The sequence below is a fragment of the Schistocerca piceifrons genome, chromosome X (genome assembly GCF_021461385.2).
Source record: "Schistocerca piceifrons isolate TAMUIC-IGC-003096 chromosome X, iqSchPice1.1, whole genome shotgun sequence".
NCBI classification, from domain to species: Eukaryota; Metazoa; Arthropoda; class Insecta; order Orthoptera; family Acrididae; genus Schistocerca; species Schistocerca piceifrons.
This window is the reverse complement of record NC_060149.1, coordinates 114,029,216-114,036,743: the sequence shown is the minus strand read 5'-3', so window position 1 is coordinate 114,036,743 and position 7,528 is coordinate 114,029,216. Positions and strand designations below refer to the sequence as shown.

At 39.1% G+C, this 7,528-nt stretch overlaps 1 protein-coding gene across 3 annotated transcripts in view; it reads left to right on the top strand.

The window, feature by feature from the left end:
• Window positions 1-713: 713 nt before the first annotated feature.
• LOC124721506 (protein tipE) overlaps window positions 714-7,528 on the top strand; it is a 219,210-nt gene continuing 212,395 nt past the window's right edge. For 2 of the 3 annotated variants that reach the window (XR_007006342.1, XM_047246523.1), the window contains exon 1: window positions 714-1,001. The gene's annotated coding sequence lies outside the window, so the exon portion shown is untranslated. The remainder of the gene's footprint in view (window positions 1,002-7,528) is intronic. The other variant, XM_047246522.1, reaches the window with a different exon arrangement.

Sequence of the window (7,528 nt, the reverse complement as noted above, 5' to 3'; positions counted from 1 at the left end):
ATTCTGAGGTCATCAGTCCCCTAGAACTTAGAACTACTTAAACCTAACTAACCTAAGCACGGCACACACATCCATGCCCGAGGCAGGATTCGAACCTGCGACCGTAGCACCTGCGCGGTTCCAGACTGTAGCGCCTAGAACCGCTCGGCCACCTCGGCCGGCTGTGTTGCTTTCTAATTGTACATTCCAGTAAACATAATATCGATTCTTAATATCTGTACAAAGTAATTGGTTAATTCTACGTACTTGTGGAAATACCCTGGTAGCTACCTGCTTCACTTCGCTGCGTGAAAATAAACATTTTACGAGCCACCCTTTGACGAAGTGATCCATCGATCGCATCTGGCGCCTCACTGGCTTTGACGGTCTTCCACCAGCCCATCCGCTACTCCGTATAAGCCCGGGCGCTAGTGTACATAAAAGAAAAGAGGCGGTCCACGAGCAGCCCGAAGAGCCATTTAAGAGTAATAGGCTTAGGAGGAGCAGCGAGTGAAGGATACCTGACATCGCGGCTTTCTTGCAAAAAGAGGTTAAGTGCAGAGGCAGCAGATCGATGGTGTTGTGGGACGATCGGCTGAGCCGTACCGAGCCGGTCGTGAGGGGAGCGGTGGCGGCGAGGCGGTCCGTGCCGTGCCGAGCCGGCGGCGTGGCGCAGCTGTGGCGCTGCCGGCAGCGCCGTGGCGGCGGCGGCGCATTCGCCCCGCAAACCGCCAGCTTGCCGTGGCTCTCAGTCGCGCCTGCTCCCTCTGTAACTACTGGTTTGTTCTCTTCTGTGTTGTGTGCCAGTGTACTCACAACATCTCTGTCCTACACGTAATTACAGTTATCAGTGGTTGAGTATAACAGTCGTACAGGCCTACTACTATTTTCTCTCTCTCTTACGTAGCCTCCGACAGAATGCTTCTTTAAACATTTTACTACAGTATTGCCATAATCTTTTCTTACGTTGTAAATATGTTTCTCCAGTTTATTCAGACAGTTTCGTGATGCAGCTTTACGAGGTAACGGAAGTCGTTGGGTGCAGCCCACAAGCGATGAAGTACTTTAGTCAATATACCTACTACATTCCCTTTGTAGCAACCGCAGTAAAAACTACCACTCGCTCTTTTAAAACCAAGCTATAACTATGCGTGCATGATAGGATTACACCCCCTGCATTGCACCGCTTCATTTGAAATATATTTGCTTGAATGATCATTAGTAATGTACGGCTCCCTGTGTGCTGCAAGCTGCAGTAGATAATACGGAACGAAAATTTGTAACACCAGCAGAGGGACGCACGGAAAGAACTCGTGCAGAATTATAACTTTATGCCAGTAACATTGAAGTAAAAAAGGAAATGAGAAAAATGTATTCGGCTTTTTCGAATAGGCGAGCTATTCTCTACTGAAATGTCGACAGTCTGAGGGATCATTTACTGTTGCTGTCTAGAGTCCAATTTCTGTCCATCGATTTTGGCTAACAATTCTTGGTTTACCATAAAAGTATAAATTCGAGGATTTAGCACCATCATTTTTTGAAGACCGAAAAAACATTACCTACATTTGAAAAAGCATGAATATAATTAAGCTTGCTTTGCATCTATTAATATGAGAATGTAAATATAATACAAAACTAATCAGCGCCTGTTTACTATCGTCTGTAGTCAGCTAGATTATTTTTCTATATCTGCAATAGCACACTGTACTACTTGGTGACTAGGTAATGCAATTTTCTACAAATAACGCTTTATCGTCAGTGAACAGTTATTGTCACTGATTTTGTTACACAGCACTGTTATGCATTAAAGATTTTGCTGTAAGCGCATACTACACTAAATATAATTACATCACACCAAAAAACCTTAGGGAGGCCGGCAGTAGATGTATTTCGTTAAGGCTTACCGTTGAACTTTCTTCTTACTCTTTAATTGGCTGTCCTGTAATCGTCTAGAACAACTATTATGGGAATGCATAAATGATCCCCTTGTGATTTAAGTAAATAACTGTTTCTTATCCTCATTAATATCAATATCACACACAATTTCAGCACCAATAACCTACAGATATGTAGCGTATCAAGATTTCTGACTACTCCATATCTGTATGTTATAACATGCACCTCGCCATCAATCAGTTCAGTGTACAGAATGTAAATGCTACTATAATGAATGTTAGTTATATTACGATTAAACACTACACAAATTTCACACTCTGTTAACAAAGTGCTATGCTTGGTTTGGTTTTCTTAAATAAAGATTATATCATTAGTTTTTTGGGCAATTTAGAAAACTGCAATTCTCATATTACTGCAAAATTAACGTTAGGTGCATGTTACTGTAGTCACTATTTTACGAGTAAGTAACCTATAGAAACTAAACCATCAAACTTTCTTTCTTTGTACCTGTGTGTTAGGAAACACACAAAGTTGTGTCCTTGCACTTAACTTAGTTCTTTTTTCTCTTCTTTTATTTCTTTATTGGCTTGCACTCTATTCTATTGCACAGCGTATTATTTTATATTGTTTACTTATTCGCCTTTCCTACACTTACCATATGCCACTTCTAGATGATATATTTTTGTTATTTTATAAGTACCGCTACTAATCATTCTGTGGCCCATATATGAAAAAAATTATTTTCATTTGTGACAAAATGTCTAATGGAGATAATTTTTGTGCTGTGCATATGTCTTAGATGTTCATTCTGTTGGCGTTTGTATGTCAAAGACTAGTTCAGGAAGCACTTAAAACTGTAATTTTACAGAAATTAGCTTCAAATACGGGTACTTAGGACTTCTTGCTTGTGTCCTGCTATAGACGGTGTAATAAACAGAAACGATAAGAGACAAAGGAAGAACGTCGCCTACTATGTACGACACACGTGATGTCATCTCAGTCACAGACATCCGCAGATCATGGTCCAATATATGAGCTTATAGTGTGTTTTTTTAATTGTAGAACTGAAACTGAGTTTCTCAAACTTATTAGTGGAGACTATGTGAAATTAAGAGGTTAATTCTAAATTACGTGGGTCAGACAAAACTTGTGCTATCCCTGAATAAATTTGAAATATGGGCAACTGCCTTATGACCAATTTCAACATATGGGCTTATCAGTACTTGTGAATCTCAAGTTCCTTGTTTCTAATTTCAATGTCATACTACAGTCTGATCTCCACCAAAACACAATAACTTATCAGTTTTATATGTGTAAGGCTGAATTGAGAGAAGAATTGAGACCTCTCAAAACACAAAACACCATTTTCCCTTTTGGTCGCCGGAATGCGATGTTTATAAGAATCTGTTTTGTTTCTTCCTGTTAAATTCGAACTAAGAAAATTACATGTTATGAATATGTTCCTTAAAATAATGGCTAACTCTACTAAGTGAGCACAAAAAGCCTTTTAATGCTGATAACTAGCAGCAGGAAACGAACACATAAAGATGTCTAAAAATATGTGCAAATGGTCTGATTCGTTTTTTCTTCTGTTTTCTGACCGATGAAATGTAATTGTAACGTTTCAGTAAACAAAAACTCTTGTCACATTGTGTTGCAGCTTCTTTGAAGTCAGAGTAATCTTCTACAGTCAATGGAATTATCCTTATTCGCAGCAATCCCTGTTTTCTTTTTTGCACACATGATTATAGTTCTTTCAACTGAGTAGATCTTAGCTACGAGTAATTGGCTGTACTGCATCGATGCTAATTTACATCTAAAATAAATTAATTACCTCACTATTTATTGTGTTGTAAAACACTTTTCATAGTTAAAATATTGTCTCTTGAGGCCTCTGCCATTTTTGATGTGTTCCTTCCATGTCTAACTAACTTTACGTTTCGTGAACTCAATTAATTTATCAGGATACTTTTAAAAAAATACATTCACCGAGCATAAAATTTACTGGTCAGTGCCAAAGTAAGCACATTGTGAAGATAAATATAAACTATTGTTTCCAAAATTTAATTCAATGAATAATTTTATTACAGTTTTTCTAATATTGCTGTGATAGGTTTGGATGAGATTGTAATGTTGTCATCAGCTCGAAGATTGGTTTGAGTAGTAGACTGCTTCACTAGGCATGGTCTTGCTGGAGGTGGTATGCGTTGCCTTCCCCCCGACGTTCGAGCTGACTTTTCCACCAATTTATGTCGGACCTATAGTTTAACGTAGGCTCCAAACCACGGCTGAAACCGCAAACCCATCCGGAAAATAAACTTTCAATCTTTGTGTTCATTTGATTGCACTTTACACGATCAAAGCCAGATTATTTTTTCCTCTTCATCTACGGCGTATATAATAATAACAAATAATTTTTTGCATTCTTGGTCACTATGTTTAAAGTGCATTAATATCTGTCTGACTACGTCGTCACTTGTTGGTTAAAGGTAACGGATGAAAATTTGTCTTCTTTTTTCGGAATGGGAAATTAGTATTAAGTAAGAAAGCATGTTCTAATGAGTATCTGGTGTGAAGTGTCCCCATACTTTTGTCCATGTCGGAAATGACACTTCCTTTTCCACTCCGCCTCATGAATGGAAGATGGATTATACAGTGTGAGCGAAACTTACTTCAGCTCCATTGTGTTCGTGGAGCTGTCTGCAGAACTTCACATTAATAAGTGTTAAGCCACTTCCCATTGTCACAGACGCAGGAAGCACGTGCTCTCTACTGGACGTTTCCATTCAGCAAAATGGAAGCTGAATTCGTCACGCTAATAATCACCTATCCACAGTGGCTCTAATTCTTACACCTTAAAGCTGATATCTCATTTAGTGATCGGTTTTTCCAAAAGGAAAATATTAATTTGTAAAGAGTGGCAGGAAGTTAATGAAAACTAACTATAGCTGTTTACGTAGACTCAAATACGTTCCGTAAGTAGCGAAAAGGTTTATCCAAATTGTTTTCTGTCCTTTACTAAATGGTAAAGTAAATTCCATCTGCAGAGTGCCATTGCGACAGTTTTCTTTCTCGCGCCTTTGTGATCGCATATTCACCTTAAGTAGTGGCTTACAGGCAATCTCTTATGAACTGGAAATTCATTCATCTAATATATTTTCTCCTGAGACAAAAATCGCACATCGCGATAGTCATGCGAACACAGAAATGTAAGCCTTTCTTGGTCCGATAAAAATACTCTGCGTACAATTATATCTATTAGTTACTAATGCTTTTTAATCGTTTTGTATCGTATCAATGGCTGTAAGTAACTTTTCTCTCAGGCGCGTAAAAAGGAACAGAATTTTAATAAATTTTTTCAGAGAAATTGCTCCTGTGATAAATTAATTTTATAAATTAGTTTAACGATCGTTGGATTCAACTACTTAACGGTTTTGCAGAGATAAAATTGGTGGAGTAATTTTAAACATTTTGTTTCAGCCGGCTGGTGTGGCCGAGCGGTTCTAGGCGCTTCAGTCTGGAACCGCACGACCGCTACGGTCGCAGGTTCGAATCCTGCCTCGGGCATGGATGTGTGTGATGTCCTTAGGTTAGTTAGGTTTAAGTAGTTCTAAGTTCTAGGGGACTGATGACCTCAGATGTTAAGTCCCATAGTTCTCAGAGCCATTTGAACCATTTTGTTTCATGAGGAACTTAATATGTTTAGAGCGCACGTAAATTCTAAGTCTGCGAATGCACCTTGCTGGCAGCTGCATCATGTCAAGCTACGGGTCTCTTTGTTTGATTCCTCTGCGAGCCTCCACGTGTCGTGCGCAATCTCAAGTGATCTCACAGATGTTGTAGGACAAAGTAAAGCTGCCTTCAGTGTTTTAACGCGATGATTGGGAAAGAGCTGTTCGTAGATGCGTTGAACGGTCCATAAATTAAGTTTCTGTAGCTGCATTAGTAACTTGTGTGCCTAGACGACTTAAACGTGACTGTAGAACAAGGACATTGGATATGCATGGTATTACAGTTCAAGAACAAAAAAAATATAATTCATACATACAGACATTTACGTACTTACAGGTCTAGTTTGACAAGGATGGAGATGAACCACCCCGACATTTGGCGAAGTAATTTAGAGAAACCACTGAAAACCAAAATCAGAACTGCTGGATTGGACGTAGAGAGCCTCCGACCTCCGGACTACTACGCTTGTCTGTTACAAGATGTTAAAAACTTTGTTTTTTTGTCTTTAGTTTACGATATTGTTTTGTTTATGCAGTCTTGCAAAGAAGCAATGTAAAAAGCTAGTGCTACTTTGCTGAATCATTCATTTGTGGTTAGAGTGGACTTGCGTATCTTAGTTACGACACATGAATCATAAATATACATACGTTAAAGTCATTAATTAATTATAAACAGATTAACCGAACACCCATTAAATTATCAGTAAAATATAGTCGCAAAAAGTCTTTTGTATTCATATGTAACAAATTTATAAAATATTTCGGAAGTGTCATGAATCTTCAGTCAGGGCATATACGATCGAATCTCTTTTTAACTACAAATTACTGCAAAGGCATAATGAGGAGTCAATGGATGTATATTTTTATTAACCGTCTTTCGTCTGTGATTCTAATCTCCTTCATCAATCGCTCGAACGTACTGATGTCGAACTAACAGTATGAAATTTTCGTTTAGGGGCATCCAGCCATAGCAATAAATAAATACAAGAATAATGCAACTTTTTTCAACCTGGTTTTGGATTACTATGGTTACAATTCCTCTGTTATAGTCATAGATGTGACCTACAAAAAAGTCGTTAAGCTTGAGTGTATCTCACAAAGTCAAGTTGCGCGAATAAACGACTGAGACACGTAACCGCTAATAGCTATGTCCCACTATTCTCTAGTTCCACAGAACTATCGAAATGACGTATTTAACGGTTCCTTCAAAAAAGTCACAGCTTATTTCTTTCTTCATTTTGAGTTCGAGGAACAAGTGGAGTGGTTACAATTCAACTGGATGTTGACCTAAAGAAAGATGATCATCTATCGAAAAAAGAAAGCAGCCATCAATATCATAATGCTTTAATTGATTTGTCCCTCTTCCTCTCGCATTCTTCTGGCATCTAAGAAGGCTTAATCAGCCAACTATTGAAACACCTACAGTTCAACACAGAAGTAAAATCACGTTAGAACTTATTTATTGGGCCAACCATGTTATACCTGAGCTGTGGAATTTATTCCGATACTGAAATTGCACTGCAATCGATATCGGGATCGTATGATTCTATCTTGAGTCACCTGTAAAGACAAAGCAAAGCTCTGTGTTCTGACGCAGACGGGCCAGTCAGAACCAACCGACCGCCGTACCATCCTCTGAAAATGGCATTATTCGGACGGATGCGGTATGGAGGAGCGTTGTGTCAGCACATATTTCTTCCAGAATTTCTGTGTGTGTATGTGTGTGTGTGTGTTTTCCCCTTCGAGTCATACTTCTCATTCAAGTAGCTGCCCAGCTGGCATCAAGAGGCTGCGTGCGTCCTGTTCTCCACTTCTCCCACCGAGGAAAAATCCCTGGCAGAAGCAGGAATTAAACCCGGGTTCTCCGCGTAATAACCAGTCACTCTGACTACTGACCTACGGAATCAGTAAAGGACGCTTTG